Source organism: Notolepis coatsorum (genome assembly GCF_963971535.1).
Source record: "Notolepis coatsorum genome assembly, chromosome: 7".
Classification (NCBI taxonomy): Eukaryota; Metazoa; Chordata; class Actinopteri; order Aulopiformes; family Paralepididae; genus Notolepis; species Notolepis coatsorum.
This window is the reverse complement of record NC_140171.1, coordinates 132,945,714-132,972,516: the sequence shown is the minus strand read 5'-3', so window position 1 is coordinate 132,972,516 and position 26,803 is coordinate 132,945,714.

Genomic DNA, 26,803 nt, shown 5'->3' with positions numbered 1-26,803 from the left:
CGTGGGACCAGGAAACTCCCTCCCCCCCCCCTACCCTGTGACGCGCTGATCCAGCAACGTGACAGGAAGCCCGAAGGACAGGGGGTTTTAACCCCTGACCAATCAGAAAAAGGGGAGGAAGGTTTTACCAGTTCACCCCCTTATGACCCCTCACCCCTAATACAATGTAATGACAAAGTAGAGCCATGACACCAGTCATAGCATGCTACATGAAGTGTTAACAGCTTCACATAGACTCATGTGCGAACCTGCCATCTGAATTTTTCAAAGGAAGAAAAAACACAGACCCAGAGAGGGCCCCTTTAACAATTTGAGCGCCACGCCGTGTTTTCCTTTTTACCCCCTTGAATGCCACGGTCCACTCCCAATGTTAACGTTAATATCGCCTAATCTATGTTTTAAATTATGGCTATGTGTCTAATCTGCCCGTCGCTTATCAAATAATCATTTTCCAGTCAGTGTTGTCAAGGCAGATTGGTTTTTTTAACGCTTCATTTCCATTTGAGAGCATTTTTAAAAGCACCCGTTTTCAGGTGAAAAACAACATATTCTATGATAATCGCCTTTTACTGGAATATTCCAGAACGTTGATATTTGTCGGCCTATTTATAAATCGTTTTCAAATAAACGCTAGATGATCAATAGTATACGTGCACGCACGCACGTTCGAGCCGCGCGCTGATAATAGCTGCTTTCACTTCCTCATGGATTTTACAGTGAAACAGCTAGAGCACATATCACAAAAAAGCTTATATCTCCTCGAAAACGAGTCTGATTATCCTAACACTGATAACATAGATTCCTTACCTGACATCAGATGGTATCCAAATGGTATATTCCAATTCCTGGTCACCATTAGAAAAAATCGATAAGTATATTGATCCAACGTGTGTACAGTATAACCCATGCTCGCCGCGGCTCAGAGGATCCAGAATGAACTCTGGTAACTCCGGCTGCATCAGTGTGGACTGGAATATATCTTTTTTCCCCATTCATTTTCATTGAGTCCATTCCAAAAGGGTGATTTACCATCTGGGAGACGATAGGGGGCGCTTTTTTCACATCTGATCGCCGGCGGCCCCTGGGTAGACTAGGGTAGGCTCGCGTGATGCAATATGATTTCAGATCGCAAAAAAAAATAAAAAAAATAAATCCGAGAAAAGCGTGACGTGGCTTTCAACGTAACTATCGTAAACACGAGATTAGCCATGAGTGGCGCTCAAAGTGTTAAGAGCCCCGGTACCAGAGCTTATACATGTGACTTCTGTAGACCAACACCTAACCCAGTTGTGGATCTTAACGACACACACAACCCTCCATCACAACAAAAAAGGCAAAAGTACACTCTCACTACCGTAAGAGGAACGCCGCTTTCCATAATGAGAGAAGACACAAGTCCTCGATTAAGTACTGGCCACAGGCCTTGCTAAGTCCACATGATAGCAACCAAACAATCTTTTCCCTAGGAAAAAATTGTTTCTCCAAGCAGGAGCACAACCCCAGCAGAAGCTGAGGGATTACACCGTATCCCCACAAACATAGTGAAACAATATATTGTAAACAGAATCATGTTTGAGAGGAGGGGGGGGGGGGCCCAGGGGAACCGGGGGGATCACCCCTCACCACCTTACCCCTGATACGACTCGGTTGAACAGGTACAGCCCTGTTAATATGTGAACACACCACCTGTTTATTGTCATCACAGGCTGAGAGAAGGACTCACCCCCCTCGATCACATGTCACTAAGCATAGCTTTGCAGGGTTATTAACCCAGCTAGTTGTGAGCTCAACTACGTTGTCTAACGTTACATGAATACACAATTTCTCATCACAACCAAACCAGTTCATTTTTACTCACGTAAAAAACAACACCGATTTTCTAGCGACAAGAAAATTCACACACAACACATGTCGCATCCCCAATGTAGTGAAGCAACATACGTTTTGGAAAAAAGCATCGTTATTACAAAACATTTAGAAGGGAAGGAAGAGGCGTTAAGTGTCCAAAGGACCCATACCTGCACCAATGAACGCAGGCTGAGAGGACCACAACACTGGTCTTCACGTTGACGAAAGTCCTCGCTGGCGGGGCAAAAGAAGCTAAGGCGCCCCCCTCCAACAGCCGATCATGGTGTAGGGCCGACTACATCCTCTGTCAAAGATGACGTCATAGTCAGAGTGTTATGGCCTGCTATTCTCACGGCTAATGTTCAACGGTGTAGCGTAAGCTAACAGCCAACTCCAGGCCGACTGGTAGCATCAAGCTAACGTTCCTAGCCTAGCGAGCGTATAGAGCTAGCGCCGCAGCTAACAGCTAACTGGCTAACAGGTAGCTCACCCAGCTAGAACGTAAGCTAAGCAGCTATCACCGAACTGCACAACGAGAGAACACAATAAGGCCAACACTTCAGACAGCCGCCATCTGACCCCCTTCTCATCCTAAGAGAGAAGAGAAAAAGAAGTTAACACAGTTTTCAGAACAGTGATTAACAGATATACAGCGGTATCGGCACAATTCCCTATGGGCTGCAACCGACTTGGGCGTGGAGACATTCCGATAACGAACCACCAAACCCACTTTCCTCGTGCTAGGGTAACTTTCATCCTTGAAAGATGGGGCCATTCACGTGACAGAGAGAAATCCGCTCATCCAAAGATCCGGGGGTTTTAACCACAGATCTTGGTCACGGTCCCACTAGTTTGACTACCGTGGGCGTCAAACCAGGACCCTCTCTTCGCCGTCTAAGAGGCAGAAAAAGGGTACCAGTCTGGGGCTGGCTTTCGTAAATTGTGCAGCTAATCCCCTCATAGCAACACAACTGGCGCTCGCGTATCAAAACCATCACTCACCCAGAGAGGTAGCTAGCTTCTCACAACAGTCGTCGCCTCTCCTGCACAGTCCAGCTGCAGAACTGGAGGTAATACCTGTCCAGCTGCAGCTTGGAGGACTGCAGGTGGGGATTAGGCCAGCGACGCGAGCCCCTAATACGAAAATGCCGGTGGAGGTCAGAATGATCATCATCTTTAATCTAGACACCCCAGTGGCGAAGACATTATCGCTGTATTTCCTCTAAAATAGTGAGAGAGAAAACAAAGATATAATGTCAACGTAGCTCCTTCATCTCCTATTCTCTTCTTCAAAACTCCATCAAACTTCAAAGGGTGGTACTTGCAGGCACTCGACGTGGTGAAAACTGAAGAAGGAGCTGATGGTATGGCCACACCCCTGCTTATGTATGGAGCGGATGGGGGTGTGGCCAGACAGATGATGGTATGTAAAGGTGCATGTGAGAATTTATTCAGTATCAATACTGGATATGAAGAGTATTGCAATAGACGCAGAGCGGAGCTACACGATGTATAACATGTTTGTTTTGGAATTTTCCCAGAAACTCCTTCACGTCACTTAACATTACCCTCACATAGGGGAACATGCACAGAAATAATATAATATATGAATATATCATATATATGTATATCATATATTATCGGCGACAGTGAGCAGTAATCCAGGCACGCTATCCAGAGGTTCCCGGTTCGGTGTCCCCCCCCCCCCCCCCCGAGTCAGCGTGTCAAAGTGTCCTTGAGCAAGACACATAACCCCTAACTGCTCCCAATGAGCAGGTTGGCACCCTGCATGGTTGCCTCCACCATCGGTGAGTGAATGTGTGGGTGAATATGCGGGTGAATGTGAAGAACCAAAATTGTAAAGCGCTTTGGATAAAAGCACTATATAAATGCAGCCATTTACCAATTACCAGTTCAGAATTTCCGTGGCTATTAGGCACTAATGTTTTCCTATTGTAATTCCTATTTTCCGCCAATGCAGGGTCTGTGAAGTGCCCGCCTCTGCAGAGCCCCACACCTGGCCTGATGACATCACAAAGTGGCCGGTAAGGGATTGTTGTTTCCAGGGTTTATTTTATTTAACCTTTATGTAACCAGGTAAATCAATTAAGAACAAATTCTTATTTACAATGACGGCCTGGCAAGAGACAAGGGGGGAGGGGGGGGGGGGGGGGGGGGGGGGCTGAAAAATTATTCAGGATTAAGCATTTCCGACATACTGTGGCAGATATCACCCCCCCTCTCATGGATATGTGAAGGATGGGAGATATTACTGCCACGGAAGGAGTGGAATCAATTATGTAGCTGATTAGTACTGATAAAACACACCTGTGCATCATTAGTTCACCCACATCCCACACGCACACACCCCAGACACACACACTACAAATACACTAGGATAGAGAGAGTTGAGTGGAGGTGAGGTTGGAGTTATTGTATTGAGAGAGAGATTGTTGTGTATGGAGTTTTGCGAGGTGAGAGGTAGTGAGAGGAGAGGTGAAGGCGAGAAGGGTGTTCATTGTGTACTGGACCCTAGACTGGCTGAGAAACCCCCTTGTGTACTGACCCTGGACCGGATGACTACTCTGAGTATTGAACAATCCCTTTTTTGTACGAGAGCCTGTTTTTGTGTTTTTGACCATCGGACTGTATTACGACCATTCTATTTGCCCATCGAACTATATTCTGCCTGTAATTAATAAATATTCTTATTGATTGATATTGCACTTGTGTGGACATTTGAATTTGTTTGTTTTTGAACCATGACGAGTCCGAACACCACCAGGCTTGTCACAATACATATATATTGCGGCAGATATCATCCCCTGCCCCATGGCTACGTGGATGAAGGGAGATACTACTGCCACGGGCAGAGGAAGAGTTAATTATGGAGCTGATTAGGACTGATAGAACACACCTGTGCACCACGTGATCACCCACATCCCACACACACACACAGAGACACCCATAGTTTAAAGCCGGCGGAGAGACAGAGAGATTGAGTGGAGGTGAGGAAGGAGCAGAGAGCAGAGAGAGAGAGATTGGTATACAGAGTTTGTGAGAGCTAGTTGAGAGGAGAGGTGAAGCGAGAAGGTGTTCGTGGTACTGGACCCTGGACTGGCTGAGATACGCCCTGTGAAACTGACCCTGGACCGGAAGACAAACCCTGAGTATTGAACAATCCCTTTTTGTACGAGAGCCTGATTTGAACCTGGACTGTTATTCGACCACTCTATTGCCTATCGGACTTGTTTGCTAAATAATCAATAAATATCCTTTATTTATTGAAACTGTGATTGTGTGGAACTTGGATTTGTTTGTTTTGAACCGTGTCGAGCCTGAACACCACCAGGCTCATCACAATATATATATACATACAACAAGCAATAGACAGACAGGGGGTTGGGGATGTTACTGGGTTGAGAAACAGTTGCGGGAATCAGTGAGAATGTTCATCAGAGAGTGCTTGAATGCTGACTTAGGCATAAAGGTGACCAGTTTGAGAGATTTCTGTAGGTTCTTCCAGTCACTAGCAGCCGCAGCCCTGAATGAGATAGAAATTGTATCTTGTGTTCTCGGCTACAGTACGTGTCCAAATGTTCATTAGGCGGAAAGGTCAAGTAGAGGAAAAAGGTTCAATTGTTTTACACAATGTACCGTAACGCATCGTCTTCTCCATCTCTCCCCAAAGCTCAACATCCTATTGAATCGTAGGAGGAGGCAGAACAGTAAAGAGATGAAGTGTTCTCCTCACTCATCCTCTGTCTCCCTCCCTCTCTCCCTCCCTCTCTCCCTCCCTCTCTCTCTCCCTCCCTCCCTCCCTCCCTCCCTCCCTCCCTCCCTCCCTCCCTCCCTCCCTCCCTCCCTCCCTCCCTCCCTCCCTCCCTCCAGGTGTGCACGCAGCCCCGTGAGTGGAACCAGACGGGCAAAAGACACATGGACTGTAACATCAAGGGTCGCCCGTGCTGCATCGGGACCAAGGGCAGGTCAGTGCTACTGTGTCATCGTCCCTACTGCGTCCCTCGAGTCACTTCAAAACAGGACCGTCCCTCGAGTCACTTCAAAACAGGACCGTCCCTCGAGTCACTTCAAAACAGGACCGTCCCTCGAGTCACTTCAAAACAGGACCGTCCCTCGAGTCACTTCAAAACAGGACCGTCCCTCGAGTCACTTCAAAACAGGACCGTCCTCTCAGGAAACTTCACTTTTATTTGGGCCTTTCCGTGGTGAAGGAGGCACTTTCCCTAAACCTACGTTGTAAAGCGATTTGAGTCTGAGAAAAGCGCTATATAAATGTAATGAATTATTATTATTATTATTATTATTATTATTATTATTATTATTATTATTATTATTATTATTATTATTATTATTATTATTATTATTATTATTATTATTATTATTATTATTATTATTATAGATCAAAGAATAGAGATAAGGATTGCAATAGGGATTGCTATTTTTCATCTACATCATTTAATTGAGCTGTAATTAACACAACACAAGGATTCAGAGTCCTCTGATGACATCACGGGAGGAGATATTCAAATTCATAACTCAATAACTGTCCAACTAAATTAATGTGTGCAAAATAGTTTAGAGCCTTGGGATATGTGTGCGATTATGTGGATAAAAAGGTTTTTCAGTGAAGTGCCCCTTTTAATATGAGGAGATCACTGGAGCACTTAACCACCAACTGCTCCAGGGGAGAGGATTGTACAGTGTCAGACTGCGGTTTGTTAGATTAGTTGGATTAGCCTGTCGTTGATTGTTATCAGCCTCCATCTCCTCTCCCGTGATATGTCTGCGTTGTGTTGATTTAGTTCACGGAGGCAATCGTTCAGTGGAATTCTGTCCTCCCACGCACTGACTGGCTAAAACACTGTCTCTATCCCCCGTTTGCATCCGAAATTACGTACGTTGAAAGTCCAAGTTGTATCAGAAAAGGTTGTTTATTTGCATAAACATAGCATCTCGTACAGAATGAAACAAATTAAGGTTAAGAAACTAAATTAATAAAATCTTGGTTGTTGCGTCCTAGCTCGCTAGCTCACCTCCTCGTGGCTTCCCTTCCCCCTCCCGATCAGGAGGAGGAGGCCTGGTGTCTGCCTGATGTGGTCGGTCTTGCTATCCAAACTCAACTGGCCCTGTTAACAGAATTCGGCTATAGGGCGACAATAATGTGGTCAAGAGGCATGGTTTCTATCTTGAGCCTGAACTGGCGTGGTTTCTTTTTATTCACATGGAAAGAGCAGCAGTAACATACATGTTCTTCTCTCACTGAGAGACATTGGGGAAGAGACGGAAGTGGGTGTATACATTTTCTTTTATACTCACCACAAGGTGGTGTACCTGAGTGGCTCCGCCTAGAGCGCCCTCTAGTGGAAACAGATATATATGCAACTAAACAGTTACTAGTGTAAACAGCCATATGTGCAGTTAGACAGTTACTAACAATCCTACACAGAATCTCTGACTTCAACACTCCCACTTAGGTTTGTATTAGCACACTGGCTGACTCCTTGGAAAAACATTTTACAAAGGAAATAATATAATCACAAAAACATCAACAGAACATGGCAGTCAATATCTACACACCAAACATGGCCTCTGCAAATCTCTTCAATTTCAATTTGGTGGCAGGTTTCATCATAGCATCTACTACCATGTCGTCCGTGGGACAATACATCAGTGTCATCCTTTCTTCTCTGATGACAGATCTAATGAAATGATATTTTATATCGACATGTTTACATTTCTGCCGACACACAGGGTTTCTAGCAATCGCAATGGTTCCCTGGTTGTCCTCATAAACAACAGTCTTCTTATATACATAGGTATCCATCCCTTCGAGCAGTTGTTCCAGGTAAATACACTCCTGTATGGTCATAGCTAGAGCCATATATTCGGCTTCACAAGTTGATAAAGCCACGGTGGGCTGTTTCTTTGTTTTCCACGAAACCAATGAGCTGTCTGCGTTCAAACTCACACAATATCCGGTGGTGCTCCTTCTATCTGTGATGTCAGCTGCCCAGTCTGCATCACTGTAGGCTCTAAGCCCTAGGTCCTTGCTGCTCTTTCTGAAACACAGTTGTCTGTCTGCTGTACCTTTAGGATAACGAAAAACATGTTTTACCGTAATCCAGTGCTCCTCTGTGGGATCAGCAAAATGCTGGGACAACTTACTCACTACAAAACATAGGTCAGGGCGAGTACATGTCGTCAAATAGATGAGGCTACCCACTGCTTCCCTGTACATTTTTACATCTGTCAGTTTCTGAGCATCCTCCTGGTAGTCCAGCTTTTGATCACATGTGTATCCCTTGTTCTACATTCCTGCATGTCAAAACGTTTCAGAATCTTTTCCACATATCTCTTCTGGGATACTGTTACACAATTGGCAGACTGCTCAAAATCCATACCTAGAAAGTGTTTTAACCTCCCAAGGTCTTTCATCTTAAATCTATTGGAGAGCATCTCTTTCACCTGAGCTAGGCTCCTGGTGTTGTCTGCTGCTATGATCAAATCGTCTACCCAGATGACGATGATCACTTTCCCTGACTCCTTTGATTCCCTCGAGTAAACACAGGGGTCTACTGGGTTCTGTAGGAAGTGTTCTTTGATAAGGCATGCATGAAGCATCTCGTTCCAATTTCGCCCAGACTGTTTTAGGACCGTAAATGGATTTTTCCAGCTTACACACTAACTTCTCTCCTTCCTTTTCGTAACCCTCGGGTTGTTCCGTATAGATCTCCCTATCTATGGGTGCGTGCAGATAGGCTGTCTTCACATCCATCTGATGTAGAATCAGATTGTCCTCAGCTGCTTTCTGAACCACTACCCTTACATTGGTCAGATTGGCTGTGGGGGAGAATGTTTCACCATAGTCTATCCCCTCCCTCTGACTGAAACCCTTAGCTACAAACCTAGCTTTGTATTTATCGTGGCTTTCAATTCCCTCCTTGATTGAATACACCCATTTTCCTCCCACTGTGTGTCTGCCCTCTGGTAATTTGGTTAGAGTGAAGGTGTGGTTGTCCTCTAGGGACCTCATCTCCTCGTCCATCGCTCTCTCCCATTTACTTGCTTCAGGGGACGCTATGGCCTCTTTAAAGGTCTGAGGGACCCCACTGACTACCCTGTAGCAGTAATCAACGGTGATGGGTGTACTGTCCTCCTCGTCACTCTCTTTCCGAACATAGTCTGTCAGATACTTTGGGGGTCTGTGTCGAGGGGTACCTCCCACTGCTTGGGGCACTCGGCGTCACCCTCTGGTGCTCCTCGTCACCGCCCTCTGGGGGTGGCTGACTGTCTGCCTGCACGACCGTGCCAAGTACATTGGGCTGATGTGTCTCGGTTTCTACACACCTTACTCTGGAGTCCAGCTCTGGCTCCTCTGGCTGTGTCTCGCTCTCACATGTTGTCTTTGTGACAAACTTGACTAGCCTGTGTTTCTGCACTATCCCTTTACCGGGATAATAAACCGGGAAAGCGGGGCTTCCCTTGTCGTGCCCTACAAAGAGCCCTTTTACACACCTGGACTCTAGCTTTCCTCTGTCCTGCAGGTACGCATAACACTCTGGCTAGATTACACTTCTTTCCTGTCAGTGCTGTATATGGGGTGGTGCCCGTGTGCTTATTGAAGCACCTGTTTCTGGTGTAGGCGGCTTCTTGTACCGCATAGTGCCATAGGCTCTTAGGTAAGTTACTGCCTACTAGCTTACACCTAGCCATCTCGAAAAGGGTGCGCCATTCTCTCTCTGCCACTCCGTTCTGGTGTGGGGAGTATGGACATGACGTCTCGTGTCTTATCCTGTTCTTCCTCAACAGTGATTGAAACTCTCTGTTTCTGAATTCGGTCCCGTTGTCAGACCTCAAACATCTTACTGTACCATAAGGGGCTATGTCCGCCAGGAATTTTTCCGTGGCCTGGAGTGTGTAACTTTTTGCCTTAAGAAAGTAAACAAACACTGCCCCTGTGTACACGTCTGTAAAAGACTGTACATATCTAAAGCCTCCTATGGACTCGTTCTGTACTGGACTGGCAAGGTCTGTGTTAACCAACGCAAGTGGTACTTTTACTTTTTCTGTGGGATTCCTGTTTCTCGATTGAGCAAACTTCCCCTTTATGCACACAACACATTCTTTATCAGGTATACACTTTTCGCCTTCAATGTGCATGCCCTCTTTCACTGTTTGCAGTTTCAGTAAATCCTCATAATTACAATGACCCATAATCTCATGCCATGTCTGAATATCGTGGCTGACGGTTACTTTACACATATCATTGTCATTACACTCTGTTTTCAGGTAATACATTCTCTGATACACTTCTACTGTATGTCAAATTGCATACCGTTGGGCTCTACAAGAAAATGTTTACCTTCCATGAAGGACACTCTGGCCCCGTTCGCAGCAGCAGCTATCACCGAGAACAGTCCTTGTGGGAACGATGGCACATAGAGAGCGTTCTTTAACGTCACTGTACGCCGGCGCCCCCCGCTGTCCGTGAGGTATACCTGTGCGTCCCCTCTCCCTCTCGCTTTCCGTCTGCCAGCTCCATGCTGTGTCTCTCCGGGCGGAAAGTCCTGTCAAAGTTCTTGAACAGACTCCTGTCGTTGATGACATGGGACGACGCACCTGTGTCCACAATCAGTCCCCTCCTCTGGGCCCGTTGCAGTTGCGTTGGCCTGATGATGTACGCCGTCTGCGCCCTGGGGATGAAGTCCTCTCGTTCCGCTCCTCTCCAGTCATCGCCTCTATCCGTCTCACGTCGACCATCGCCGCCATCTTGTCCATGCGTGTGTCGCGCGCCCTGGTCGCGTTTCTTCATGCACGCTCTGCTTGTGTGTCGCGTGGATCTGCAGGGTCCACACCAGACAGTCCTCGTGCAGTTACTTCTCCGATGGCCTTTCTCTCCACATCGCCAACACGCCTGCTCCATCGTGGTCCTGGTCCTCTCCCTTGGCTCTCTCCCGCCTCCGCGGCGGCTGGTTGGGTATCTTCTGAGGCCTCGAAGTTCCTTAACTTAGCCTTGAACTGTCCCAACGTCATGTCCGTTGAACCGTGTGTTACCAGGAGTGTGAACGGTTTGTACAGCTCCGGTAGTCCTCTCATTATCATCGCCATCGTTAGCCCATCGCTTGGTGCTTCTCCGGCACCCCTCAATGGCGTCGTGATTCGCTCCACTCTGTTGACGTATTCGGTCACAGTCTCGGTTGGTCCCTTCCTCAGGGTCGTCAGTGCTATGTAGAGGGCCATGACTCTGGTCTTCCTCGCCCGATGAAATGCTCTCTCAGTACCGCCAGGCTTTCTCGGCCTCTGTCTTTAGTGTCGCGGAATATCAGCCCCAGGCTGGTGTCGTCGAGCAGCGGCGCTAACTCACAGTACGCGCTTGCGTTCCGCTGGTCGTCCAGGGCTTGCTCTTCCGCTGTCAGTTCTCCCGTGGGGGCCGTCAGGATCATCTCCTTCATGTAGCATAGCATGCGCTCTTCCCAGAGTTCATAGTTCTCTGCTTTTCGATTGAATGGTGGCCCTTTGTTCCTCCCTCTGGCCGCCACGCGTTCCAAGGTGGGGTTCTCCCCCTCGCCTCCGCCGTGCCCAGCGGGCGCCACGCGCTCCGAGGCGGGGTTCTCCGCCTCGCCTCCGCCGTGCTCAGCGTGCTCCATCTCCCCCGGCACCGCCTCCTCAGGGCTCTTGGTCGCTGCCTTCCAGCGACTCCCGGCTGCTGCCTTCTTGACTCTCCTGTGAGTCTTCTTGGCTTTCATGTTCACCGTTGATGGTAGGCGTAGCTTTAGCTCTTGTTGGCCTAGCGTCTAGCCGCGCGGTGCTCCCGGCGCTAACCTAGCCTGTACTTCAGCTAATCTTGCTACCCTTACTATTTCGCCCCGGCGTTATCTGAGCCCATAACCTGTTAACAGAATTCGGCTATAGGGCGACAATAATGTGGTCAAGAGGCATGGTTTCTATCTTGAGCCTGAACTGGTGTGGTTTCTTTTTATTCACATGGAAAGAGCAGCAGTAACGATACATGTTCTTCTCTCACTGAGAGACATTGGGGGAGAGAAGGAAGTGGGTGTATACATTTTCTTTTATACTCACCACAAGGTGGTGTACCTGAGTGGCTCCGCCTAGAGTGCCCTCTAGTGGAAACAGATATATATGCAACTAAACAGTTACTAGTGTAAACAGCCATATGTGCAGTTAGACAGTTACTAACAATCCTACACAGAATATCTGACTTCAACAGGCCCTAATAAGCGAATAAGCTACCACTGTCTTTCTGTCATTTGTTATACATTTACATTTACATTTACATTTAGTCATTTAGCTGACGCTTTTATCCAAAGCGACTTACAAGTTCTGTGCGACAAGACAGCAAGAAGGGTATAACTCTATCAGCTGAGTAACAATGTTCATCAAAGTGTTGCGTGTTACAGTGTAGGTTAGTTTATTAGGACAAGTGCATGACATTAAGGTTAGTCGGGGTTAGATTTTTTTTTTTTTTTTTTTTTTATCATTTCAGATAATGGTTGAAGAAGTGAGTCTTTAGTCGACGGCGAAAGATTGGACGGGATTCGGCTGTCCTAACTGGGATGGGTAGTTCATTCCACCATTGTGGGGCAAGGACTGAGAATAGGCGGCTTCTCTTTGATGACCCTCCGGGAGCTTGGATAGGAGTAGATCTGAGGCGGCCAGAAGATGCAGAGCGTAGGGGTCTTGAGGGTGTGTAGTTAGAGACCATTGACCGGAGGTAGGCGGGAGCGGTTCCCTTTGCCGCATGGTATGCTAGGTCGAGGGCCTTGAAGCGGATACGTGCAGCATCATCACCTATGAAATGTCTCTCTCTCTCTCTCGCTCTCTCTCTCTCTCTCTCTCTCTCTCTCTCTCTCTCTCTCTCTCTCTCTCTCTCTCTCTCTCTCTCTCTCTCTCTCTCTCTCTCTCTACCACTGAGGAATGCCGACCTTGAACAGCTCTGCTACGGGACTCGTTGCTGCTTATCTATTGTTATGACTTCGTTCACAGCCACAGGCCCTCTGTCTTATGTTTTAACACACAGGCCATAGCCACCTTTAAACTCCAGTTTAGGGAAAGCCCTGGATATAGGTATTTACAAACACAATTCATCTTTTATAAACGACAAACAATCCATATCCTTCAGGTTGTACTGGACACTGAGTATGTGGCAGGCTGACGTGTGTCATGTTCTTCTAGGGAACTAAAGGGAAGCAAAACAGATGATTCAATCATGTTGAAACATCAAATCCTGCAGTACTAATGATAGATGCAGGAAATGGGAGGGGGGTGTTCTGTGGCTACCATGGTACCTGACTTATGTATTGCTTCAATATTTTTAATGGCACATAAATTAAACATGTATCCTTGTTCCCCCTGCAGGTGTGAGATAACTACCAGAGAGTACTGCTCCTTCATGCATGGCTACTTCCATGAGGAGGCCACACTCTGCTCACAGGTAGATTGAGTGTGTGTGCTCCCTTGCATAGGGAGGTGTTACTTCTGACGTCACTTTAGTTTCCTGCGCAGTCCACCCGTATAGGGATTTATCATTGGGAAAATGTACTATCGGCTATTGTAATAATTCTGCCTCATGAACATTGGCAAGCTTTCCATTTTTGCACAAAATAAGTTCCCTTCTATCACTAACATTATTGTTTAAGCATTTTTGGTTTAAATACAATTATACCTAATTATTTTACGATTAATTGTGAATTGCTTCATGTTGAGCTATAGATTGTGGATGAATACACATAGAAAGGTACACCATGCCAATGTTCATGTTTTCTTTTTTCTTTTAAACGAGACGATTTAGAAATGTGTCCATTGGAAATACATTGCTATTTCAAGCGAGGTGGACCGCGCCGGAAACAACAATGACATAACCACTACACCTCCCTATATCCAGTGTGTAAACTGTGTTCTTTTGCATAGCCAGTGAATGTGTGTGCGTTAGGGATGGGGAAATATATGAAAATTCAATATATCATGATCCAAAAACTTAACCATATGTATCATGGGTGTGAGATCGCACTTGTTTTTCATATGTGTATATAATGTAAATAACCTATAGATATTAGTTTTAAGGAGACATACATCTACTCTGACACTCAGGCGTCATAATTAACACGAAGAGGGCCTTTGAAGCTGAGAGAATTGATCAATAGATCGTAAAATAAGGAGGACAGCTTCCATGTACGTGTGTGTTTTCTGTGGGAGAGCCACAGGCAGGCCCTGTGAGAGATAGCAGCCAGCCGCACCAAGGTCATCGGCCGAGGTGCTTGAGAAGCCGTGATGAGATAGGGTGGGGTTGCATTTTGATGGAGAGAAAGTGCATTTTGAACCATAGTTTGATTTGGGTCAGAGGTGCCACCGCCGTTGCTATAGTAACAGTCATCAGAGAGAGAGAGAGAGAGAGAGAGAGAGAGAGAGAGAGAGAGAGAGACCTTCTAGAGACCTCAAAACCTACTCTAGCGAGGCCTTTAACCTTGAACTGGAGAGTCAGAACTGGTCAGATGAACTCAATGGTACACTGGTTGAAGAAACTTGGCTTGGCTTCAAAACCAAATTTTCATCAATACTAAACAAAATGGCCCCCCTAAGAACCACCAGGGTAAAAAATCGCGCTGAGCCATGGATGCACACGGAAATACTGACCGCTATGAAAGCCAGAGACAAAAAATGCTCTGAGTTTCGTAAAAGTCAGTCAAAGCTTACCAAAAGCACGAGCAGTGAACTCCAAGACCACGTGACTGAACTCAAACTAGAAAGAAACAGACTAAGAAATGACGTAAACTCCATGATCAAAACTGCAAAAAAAAATTTCATCAATGACAAAACCGAGGAAAACAAAAATAAACCACGTGAACTTTGGAAATTACTCAACAATCAACTAGGCTGCAGTAAAAAACTCAAAACCAGGTTCTCAAACATAAACATAAAGACGGACAACACGCTCATCACAGACAAGCTGGATGTAGCCAATTACTTAAACACTTTCTTCACAAACATAGCCACAACACTGGTAAACAAACTACCCTCCCACTCAGGGCAGTATGGGGTAGAACACATAGTAGCATACTACATGAACCTAGGCGTCCACAAAGACGACTTCAAACTGGAAATAGTAACTACAGATGAGGTACTCAAAAAACTGAGCGCCCTCCAACCAAACAAGGCCACTGGCCATGACAACATCCCCTCCAAATTCCTCAGAGACTCAGCAGCAGCCATCACCCCAGTCATCACACACATAATAAACCTCTCCATAAAACAGGGACACGTCCCCAAGGACTTCAAAATTGCGAGAGTAACACCCCTGCACAAAAAGGGCAGCAAATTAGACCCGGGTAACTACCGCCCTGTTTCTATCCTTACATCCATCTCGAAAGTCATGGAAAAAATAGTATACGAACAGATCGAAAAATACCTCGCGGAAAAAAATCTAATCTACGAATTCCAATCTGGCTTCAGAACATCCCACTCCACTGACACATGCCTTCTCTACTTGAACGACCACATCAAACAAGAGGTGGACGCGGGCAAATACTGCGGCATGGTCATGCTGGACCTACAAAAGGCCTTCGACACTGTCAATCACACCATTCTGATTGACAAGCTAAAAGCAATTGGTTTTGAATTTGGAGTGAGCTGGATACAATCCTACCTGGAGGGGAGGGAACAGATGGTGGAAGTAAACGGTACCCTATCCCCCCCCCTCACAGTGAGCTGTGGTGTTCCACAAGGAAGCATACTAGGACCGCTACTATTCCTAATTTATGCAAATGACATGTCGTCAGCTTGTGACTGCAACTTGTTCCTGTTTGCGGACGACTCAGCCCTGCTGGTCTCTGACAAGAACAAGTTACAGGTTGAAAAAGCCCTCAGCTCGGAACTAGGCAAAATCTGCATATGGCTCGCCGACAACAAACTATCATTACACATGGGCAAAACAGAGTCCATTCTCTTCGGTTCAAATAACAAACTCAGCAAGACTGACGGCTTCTCGGTTACAGTGGGTGACAATATTGTCACAAGGAAAGATGAAATTACCTACCTGGGTTCCATCCTAGAGGCTAATCTTTCCTGTGACAAAATGGCATCCAATGTAATAAAAAAAGTCAACCAACGAACGCGATTCTTGTACCGGATCTCCTCTCTGGTAAACAAGAATACCCTGAAGACTCTAGCAGGAGCACTCATTCAAGGGTACTACGACTATGCTTGCACCTCATGGTACCAAAGCACCTCAAAGGCACTAAAAAACAAATTACAAACATCTCAAAACAAGCTAGTCAGACTACTACTTGACCTGACTCCTAGAACCCACCTCACCCCTGCCCACTTTGACAACCTAGGATGGCTTAGAGTAGACGACAGAGTACAGCAACTTGCAATGGGCCTGGTCTACAAGATACACTACGCGACCAAGGTACCCATGTACATGTCAAAATACTTCCCAAAGGTCAGTGAATACCACGATCACAACACCAGAGGGAGCTCCACAAATCATGTAAAACCCAGATTCGGCTCAAACAAGGGACTAAACACGTTTCGCAATTATGCCACATCAATGTGGAACGCCCTGCCTAAAGCTGTAAAGGAATGTGAATCACTACCCACCTTCAAAAACACTCTCAAAAAACACCTACGTGAGACTGCAATTCGAAACTGGCCCCTACAAATGTCCTAACCTAGTTGTACAGTAAATGACCAAGTAAGGCTTTGTCAACATTCCAATGTACAGTGTAAAATGTGTGTGTGTCCCCTACCCAACCCCCCCCCCCCCCCCCACCTCCAATGTACAGCCCTCACCCAACCCACCCAACCCCACCCCACCAACCTCCTCCAATGTACAGTTTCTACGCCAAATGTATATACACTCCTTTTCTGGACACTTTTGTATCACAAACAGTACTGTATCTGATATGTCATAAATGTATAGATGTAGCAGTACTGTCTATCTGTATGTCATGTATGTCATATATGTTATGATGAATTGAAAATGGGGGACCCTGGTGGAAACAAGACGAAAGTCTTTCTCTGGTCTGCATCCCCTTAACAATTGTATGTATTGAGATGTACTGTACTGTACCCATTCTGCAATCTGTTAATAAACTTTTCAATCAATCAATCAATCAGAGAGAGAGAGAGAGAGAGAGACATCGCGAGACTTGAAGACAGTAAGCTGTGAGTTCTTCCGAAGACTAGCCAGACTAGGCAGCGAAGCTGACGCGTAGACACGATGACAGAGAGACATCAGTAAGCTGGAGGGTGGGGGGATGGGAGGCCCTCCACCCTCCGGTTGCCACGAGATCGCTAGCTTCGGCTAACAGGGAAGGCTTTTGGCTAACCACTGGGCCGCAACCATCATCGAGCTGATAGCAGAATTAACCTAGAAAATACCTAGAATTAAGGAATTCAATAGACTTTTCAAAGACTTTCAGAACTGTTTCCATCTTGTACAGAGTCATCATTATACGAAAGCTTGCCATTTTGTGTCCCTCGAACAAAACTCCTCTGTCAATTTAAATAAAAAAATTATGAACAATAAAACATTTCATAATTTAGATTCCTGATTTGTCATGTAACATAAAAACAAATTAAATGTATTTTGCTTTTTGTTTTTAAAGAATTTTAAACAATTTTGTGCGAAGCATCTTGCAAAAAAATAAAAAATGACCTGTCCCTCAGTAAGATTGTTCTACTTCCACTAGCTATTAAGGCAAAAAAAGCCAAACTAGAACATAAAAACTTAAACCTATATCAAGGCACAAGTGTTGTTTCACTACGCATGAATGGATTTTCTTTTAAATATGTTGCAAATGTGTAAGCAGCAACCATAGATCAGTGCATGATGCCACCTCTAAGTCCAGACCCAGACCCAGGGCCAAATTCAGGGTCAGATCCCGGGTCAGATCCAGGGCCCTCAAGGTTAGAGGAACAAGAGACAGAGAGAGTGTGTATGAGTGAGTGTGAGTGACGTGTGTATGTGTATGTGTAGTAGGGCTGGACGGTATGGTCTAAAATTTATATCACGGTATAATTTGAAGCATAGACGGTAACGGTATATCACGGTATATTCATTTAAAATGTCTTTATAAATGCTTCTGAAGGGGTAAAACACTGGCAGCTATTACTGTACTCTTGTATTACTAGGACATATTTCACATAGTACAGAGGTATTTTAAGAACATGTATTGTGCAAAACTCCAATAGAAAAATGCAAAACCTTTTCTCAAGTTACTTCCATCTCTAAAAAACACTTTTTTCATGAAATACAATAAAATCAAGTGGCACAAAGTGAAAATAAAAACTACTGCAGGACCAGAGGTTTCTTTCACTCAAACAACTCAAACACAATAAAACTCCAACATAACTTAACTTTAGTGTACATGTTTGACAATGTAGAGAGAGAGCGAGAGAGCGTGATGTAATAGGACGCTTAAACCTCAAACTCAAACCTAAGTTGCCGTAGTTGATGATGTCACACCAGTATGTCATTGTCAACACAGAGTTGGAAACAAGAGCAGCCCGATGGATAAAGCAATATAAAGAAACGAATAACCAATAAATGTGAAGTTATCTTTGAACCTCTGTTGTCAAGCCTTGTCAATATAACCCCCCCCCCCCCCCCTTTCCTCACTAATGAAATTGGTGCCGAGGAGTCATGTTAGAACATTAGCTTAGTGGCTAACGTTGTTAGCCCATTGCTGCGCTAAAGCAAGTCTCCTCTCCTTAGCCAAATTGAAATGCCCAAACTATATGGCAAGGTCCGTGAGCAAGTGGAGAAAAACACTATGCAACGACCACTGCAAACGTTGAGTGAATTGTCAAATAACGTTAACGTCATTGCTACTGATGTGACTAGCTGCTCTAGTCTACCGGTCACAAGGTATGAAGGTATCAAAATCCATACCGTAGTGCAATACCGTTTATACCGTATACCGTTTATACCTTCCACCCCTAATGTGTAGGGGGAGCATTTGAGTAAGTTACATGCATTGGTGAGTATTTTATTGTCAGTACAACTATTTGACTAATATATGAGCTGGAGGAATTAACAGAGGATGAGGTAAGAAAAATCATTGTGGCGCTGAAACGCTCTAAGGCCAGGGACACTTATGGCCTGGACACAAATTTTATAAAAACACACTCCGATGCTCTAGTAAAACCTATCACCATATTAGTGAATCAATCGATCAGTTCAAAGGAGGTACCATCTTCCTGGAAGGTGGCCACGGTAACACCAATTTTTAATCTGGTAGCAGGATGTCGGTAGCCAACTACAGGCCAATCAGCATCCTATCCACCATATCTAAGGTTGCTGAAAAGTGGGTGTAGAAACTTATGATTAAACATCTGGACAAAGGTCACACCCCACTCCACCCACTTCAATTTGGCTTCTGCGCTCAGCACTCCACTGAGTCGGCAAACTGTGTTTTTATTGAAAAGGTTAAAGGTTAAAGGTTCCTGGATCTTAGAAAGGCGTTTGACACTGTCAACCATCAAGTACTTTTGGCAAAGTTGTCTTAGTTCAATTTCGCTGCAGATACAATTCAATGGTTTAAGTCTTACCTAACAAACAGAAAACAATGTGTCATGGTTGATGGTGTCAAATCTCCTTATCTTGACAATCCAGTCGGTGTGCCGCAGGGATCGATCCTTGGGCCATTGCTGTTTTCCCTGTACATCAATGACCTGCCGGACATATGCCCTGACTTCAATGTACAGATGTATGCTGACGACGCAGTCATTTTTGTACATGGTAAAAAAACTGACCTGATCTCATGTAACCTCTCAAATGCAATGAACAAGGTCCAACACTCATGCCTACTGCTAAATACAAAAAAAACTGTATGCATGATGTTCAGCAAACAACCAGTCAGAATCACTAGATCTAATGTGTTTCTGGGGGGAGAGGAACTGGAATTGGTTTCCCATTTCAAGTACCTCTGCATCATCTTGGACTCAAACCTATCCTATAAGAAACATGTCAAAAAAGTGAAACGCACAATTAATTTAAATTTAGTTAATTTTAGACAAATCCTGCCTTTTTTAACAGTTGATGCTGAAAAAACGTATCTTCATTGCATGATATTCTCACATATTGAATACTGCTTCACAAACTGGTAATTTGCTGGTGTCACTGTCATGAAACACATCAAACAGCTTTATCATAGAGCCATCAAGGTATTTGCCAGGAAACCATTGGCATACCACCATTGCAATATTTTGAAACAATATAGCTTTTTGAGCTTTGAAAATTTCAAAGTCTTAAAAAGCTCTTGTTTCATCTACAAATGCCTACATGGACTAGCTCCCCCTCCTGTACAGGAATTCATCTACAAAAAAATAAACACTGGACTCTGCACCAGGTCAGACACCAGAGGTGACTGCATGGTCCAACATAGACTGACCACGTTTGGCCAAAACGTCCTGTCCATAAAAGGCAGTCAAACATGGAACAGTCTCCCCATTTCCATAAGGGCAAGCCCCACCCTTGCTTCTTTTAGAGGGCAACTAAAAAAATGGCTGTAGTCCAACCAGTCATGTGAACACATGTGACATGCTGTTATGTACTTGTAATTTTGTTTACTGTTTTTATGTGTCCTGTTTTTATGTATTTGTACATTTCTTACTGTTTCTATGAGTCCTGTTTTTATGTTTGGGGACAACGGATGGAAATTAGCCTCGTGCTAAATCCGGCAATTTTTACACTCCACAGTGTTCATTAATTTTACATTGTTCCGTCCAAATAAACAAATGAAATAAATAAATATGCTTTATTGTGCTGCAGGCAACGTGCTCAGGGGCGTTTAAGGTCAAAGAAGGAGAGAAAGAGGCTCCACCAAGAGCTGGAAAATTTGAGGAGTAGCCTGGAAAAAGAAAAACAAAGGCAAGATAAGTACAAAAAAGGTACTTTCGCTTGAAGAAAAAAGCAGCATCCCCATCTTCCAAAGTCAACCATGACTTGAGCACCCCATCTGCGTGGTTACAAGCACGAAGAACCCTCACATTTCACACTGCACTGTTGAGGGACATAAAAAGAAAATATTTAGATTCAAAAGATGAACGAGAAAAGCAGATTATCTCCCAAATGTTATCCGGGAAGATTGTAAAAAGGTACCGCATGCAGAAATATGGAAATAGTGCCAGTGGTCTTCCAAGAAGAAGGTGGAAGACTTTGGAAAAAAAATCTTTTTCTTTCACTAGTAAAGCAAAGCTCCGCATCCCAACACAGTTAAAATCAAATGTCAAAGCTTTCTATGACCGTGATGATGTCAGTCGAGTCACGACTGGAAGAAAGCAGACCCTAACACGGCAGAAAGTTAAAAAACAAAAGAGATTTCTTGTTGATTCACTGCAAAATCTTCACAGGAAGTTCTTATCTGAAAATCCACACAGAGCTTTGTCCTACAGTCTCTTTTGCAGACTTCGACCCTTCTGGGTGGTACATCCCACCATTCAGGACAGAGATATGTGCATGTGTAAAATCCATGAGAACCTCGGCTTTGTGGCTGACAAGCTAAAGCAACTTAGTTTGCTTACCAATTCCAACCTTGAGCAGCTTATTGAAGAGGTCTCTTGCAGCACAAACAGTAAAGAGTGCATGTATGGAGAGTGTCCCACATGCAAACTGAAAAGCTTCCCACTGGCTACTGACACCAACATGCGTGTTGCATACATACAGTGGGTAATGGAGGAGAAGACCATGCTACAAGAAAAGAAGGCTGTGTCATTCAAAGTGACAGCTAAAAAAGAGGAGCTGTAGAGGAGCTCATTGAGCATTTCACTTGTCTGCTGCACAGGTTTAAGAAACATGTGTTCAACATCAAGCAGCAGTTATATGGTCGTACTGGCGAATCGCGTCTCGCTCTTTCGCCATATCGAGATATACCTCATCTCCAGTACCTACTGTACTACATGAACGAAAACAAAGCACCCTTGCACTTGACCAGGCCCAGCCCCAGTGACCTCCTATAAGTCACCAGGCGTGGTCATACTCGCCCTTCCTCTTTTTTCGTTTTCCATCATGGACGTGCTTTGCACCCCGTGTAACTAGCGTTATGAAATGCAAAGAGAAATTAAACAATGTTGGGTTTTCGCCGGAGATTTGCCAGCCCCTGGAATCTTCTCGGCATGTTCCAACGGCACGTCGGGTCTGTCCTGGGGTTTCCTCGTATTTTGACAGTAGATCGAGGGACGACGTGCGATGTGTAGCTATCGGGCTACCTCGCACTCAGGTAGGCTCTGTGCCATCAGGCATTAATGCTGGTGTTAGTAATACTGCTTGTTGTCCTGTGAGACAACCGAGTTGTGTATTGGCGCAAGGGGCAGGATATCTGGGTAAACGTGAGTTTGAGTTGGACGTTTTCCAGGCTATCCTGGAGCGCGCTGCTAATACTAATGCTATAATGCTGGGTCAGCCGACGCTGAAAACATCTTGCGTGTTTTTGGGGTTATAGAAATCTTGAATCAGTCGCAAGCTATAACCGCAGGGATGATCAGGATGCTATCAACACTTGTTAATAGGCATCTCTGGTTGGAGCAGTCTTCCCTTGGGGAGGAGGAAAGGTTTCTTCTCCTTAAGGCTCCTCTTTCCGCGGAAGGACTTTTTTGTCGTTCTGCGGAAACGCGGGCGGTATTTGGCCTGGGCCCCACACCGCCTCACGCTATGCAGCCAGAGGTGAGAGCACGGCCTCGTCAGCGACTATGGCGAGGCCCTCGACCGGCGGCCATGTTTCCCCCGCCGGAGGTACCCTGGGCGTTACGTCAACAGGTGTCCACAAGGCCGACAGCCTTGGCGGCCGAGGGATCGGCTACATTGGATGAGGACGGCCTAAGAAACCGTCACGTCCTGCTCTGTGCAGCCCGCTCTCCGATCACTCCCTCCCCCAACACCAGCGGAAAAGGGGCTCTGATTTGTTTCCTTTGGCTGCGGGCCGCGGGCCTTCAATGAAGCGAATGCAGCCCCACGTTTCGCTTCTCATGGGGACAGGGGCTGACACCCAGTTGATGGCTGAGCCTGGGTCTGTCCGTGAGAATGTTGTACTGTCACGTGGCTCCCTCGCCACGCGTTATGCGTCTGCGATTGGTGATCCTGGTGTTACGTCTGTCACCTTCAAAGGTTGTCAGCAGGGGGACTCGAGGCCTCTTCGAAAGAATGCTCAGCGCGGGTTTCCCCGACCTCGCCAGGTATCACGTTGGTGCCTACCACTCCCGCAAGATCGGCAGTGGTCTGGCAGGCGCGTGTGATTTGGGTGGTAGTAATATCACTGCTACGGTGTGTAGGAACCCATGGGGGCCTCACACCCTGCATGTCCAGCTGCAGAACAACTCCTCAGCATGTTCTGGAGGGGTGTTCAGTGGGGGAGCTTTTGTCACCTGGTATGATGTCAGCTTCTCCCGTATCAAACCAGCCCTTTCTGTCGGGGTCCCCCCTTGGGTGCGATTGTTGGAGCGGGTACGTTGGGAGCGCAGGACCTTGATCCTGATTGTGCCAGACCGGGGCGCAGCTGTGTGGTTCCCGGTCCTGATCCAGCTCTTGGTAGCCCCGCCGTGGCCTGGTCCTTGGTCATTGCGGGCCCCTTCTCAAGCGCACAGGTCTCTGTGGCAGTTCCCTGTGCTGGGCCAGCCGCTGATGGTTTGGCTGGTGAGAGGGTGAGTCTGGAGAGGATGGACCCTTCTGTGGTCGACACCGTCCGGAACGCGCATGCTCCCTCCACTATCGCGGTTTACGCGGGTAGGTGGTGTATTTTCCAAGAGTGGTGTAAGGTGGGGGGCTGGGACCTGGTGTCCTGCCCCCTGGACGCTGTCCTTACCTTCCTTCAGTCTATTTTTGATAAACTGTCGGCTTCGACGGTGAGGGTATATGCTGCGGCTATATCCTCTTGTCATGAGGGGTTTGAGGGCGTTACGTTGTTCAGCCACCCTCTTGTGAAGCGTTTCCTGCTTGGCGCTCTGCGCGTTAAGCCAGTGAAACATTCTCTGTCTCCGAGTTGGGACCTTCAACTGGTCCTCGGCCGGTTGTCCGAGGCCCCGTTTGAGCCTCTTGAGCGGGCGTCTTTGGAACAGCTGTCTTTCAAGACTGCTTTCCTGCTGGCCATCACCTCCGCTAAGCACGTGGGTGAGCTCTGTGCTCTCTCGGTGCGGCCTGAGTGCTTGTCTATTCGTGTCAATAGCGGTGCGACTCTGAGGCCTAATCCAGTCTTCGTGCCAAAAAATATCCTGAGCTCTTTTCGCTCCAGGGATATTGTGGTTCAGGCGTTTCATCCGCCTCCTCACGCTGGTGAGTTAGAGGCGAGCCTTCACCTGTCGTGTCCAGTCTGGGCTTTGGGGGTTTACCTCAGCCGGACTCAGGACCTCAGTCCTCAGGACTCAGTACCTTCGCCAGTACGACCATATAACGATAGGTTATGTATATAACCTAGTTATATGAGTACTGGCTGAGCGTCTCGCTCTTAGCGCGCCCTGAGGTCCCTTGAGGGTTTTTTATCCTGATGGAAAACTTTTCCCGAGGAAGGGCGAGTATGACCACGCCTGGTGACTTATAGGAGGTCACTGGGGCGGGGCCTGGTCAAGTGCAAGGGTGCTTTGTTTTCGTTCATATAGTACAGTAGGTACTGGAGATGAGGTATATCTCGATATGGCGAAAAAGCAAGACGCTCAGCCAGTACTCATATAACTAGGTTATATACATAACCTATCGTTCTCATTCTCCAGAGAGCTAAAGAGAAGTCTGTCCTCACACGAATGCATTATACATGTGGATTTCTCAGAAAACTACTCATGTAAGTATAGTGCTGAGATCCAGGCTGTGCATTTCGGTGCCTCGCACCAACAGGCATCAATGCACACAGGTGTGTTGTATGTTGGTGAAGATGCACGTCCTCTCTGCTTCTGCACCATCTCAGAATCCAAGCAAAAAGGTCCCCCTGCGATCTGGCAACACCTTGAGCCAGTACTGGACTACGTACAAGCCAATCATCCACCTGTGTCTGTGGTCCACTTCTTCAGCGACGGTCCTTGTACTCAATACAGGCAGAAGGGTAATTTCTTCCTGTTCAGTACTGAATTGAGTAAGAGGGGCTTTGAGAGTGGCACATGGAATTTTTTTGAAGCAAGCCACGGAAAGGGAGCGCCTGATGGTGTTGGGGGAGTATTAAAAAGACTAGCAGATCAACTTGTGAGTACAGGGCGTGACATTCCTGATGCCACCACACTTTACCGAGCACTACTTACAACTGGCACGACAGTGAAGCTCTTTTATGTGGAAACTGAGAACATTGTGGATGCTTATCGTAACATGCCAGCAAATATCCCATTAGTCCCAGGGACAATGCAAATACACCAAGTGGTCACCAACAGGAAAGGCCACTTGATCACCAGGGATGTCAGCTGTCTGTGTGCCACATTGAAGAACCTGTCCTGTACATGTTTCAACACTAACCACTTCATCTTTGCTCCACTGATAATGGGCCTCCAAATGATCAAGGCAACCCAAGCCTCAAGCACCCCAGCCATACCTCAGCCAACCACAAGCACCCCAGCCATACCTCAGCCAACCACAAACACCCCAGCCATACCTCAGCCAACCACAAGCACCCCAGCCATACCTCAGCCAACCACAAACACCCCAGCCATACCTCAGCTAACCACAAACACCCCAGCCATACCTCAGCCTACCACAAGCACCCCAGCCATACCTCAGCCAACCACAATCACCCCAGCCATACCTCAGCCAACCACAAGCACCCCAGCCATACCTCAGCCAACCACAAACACCACAGCCATACCTCAGCTAACCACAAACACCCCAGCCATACCTCAGCCAACCACAAGCACCCCAGCCATACCTCAGCCAACCACAAGCACCCCAGCCATACTGTACCTCAGCCAACCACACAAGCACAAGCACAGAAGTCAGCAGAACAGCTGACTGAAGAACTTCAAGGACCCCAGGAGATCGATTGGAGTAGTGATGGGATTATTGGTCAATGGTGTGTCCTTACATATGACCAGGAGCTGTACCCTGGAATCATTGTGGCAATAGGTGAATGATATGCCCAAGTGAAGTGCATGCACCATATTGGCCAGAATAGATATTTCTGGCCATCCCGCGAGGACTGTATCTGGTACATGTTTGACGACATTTTAAGGTTGATTCCTTCTCCTGTCAATGTGACAGCATGACATGTAGAGATCCGGAAAGATATCTGCTCAAAACTTGTTGGGTAGGCAAACTAATGGTGCATTATGTGATTGTTTGTTCTGCAATTCTAGGGAGGGGGGTTTAGATGTTTGAAAAGATGTTAGATGTTTGAAACATTGTTCCACTGCTGATTGTTGCCATGTTGAATTAAAGGCTTATGACTGTGTCATAACTATCTCCATAACATCTTCATAACTCCATTACACCCACAATTGTAACTTAAACAAGCAGTATAACCATTTCGGTAACTGTGTCAATCCTGTTACTGAGGTGTCAGCCCTGTTACTTGTACAATATTCTGATGTAAGAAAAAAAAGAAAAAAAAGTCATAGAAACCAGTGGCTCCCTTAAAGAAATTGGGATATTATTATTTTGTTTTCATAACTTTTTCTTAAATCAAAGATGCTGTGAAAGGGTCCATTGTGAATGGGCATATTTATTCATGGGGGAAAAAAGTTAACTCGTCAATATTCTAACTACAAACACACTATTGTAACAAGGGGCTTTTATCTTTCATATTGTAGCAGGGTGGATTATCCCTGCTTCGTGGGAACTGTGGTGCACGATCACTAGGTAGCGAGACACAGTAGAACTCTGGCTAGTTGCACCTCCGTCTTTGGGGTCAGGAGCGTCAACTGGAGGCTGGCAGTGGGAGTGTATGGGGCCCAGGATTTACAAACCTAGTCCGGTACTCTGGTCTTCCTCTCTCTTCCAGGGCAGTCAGCA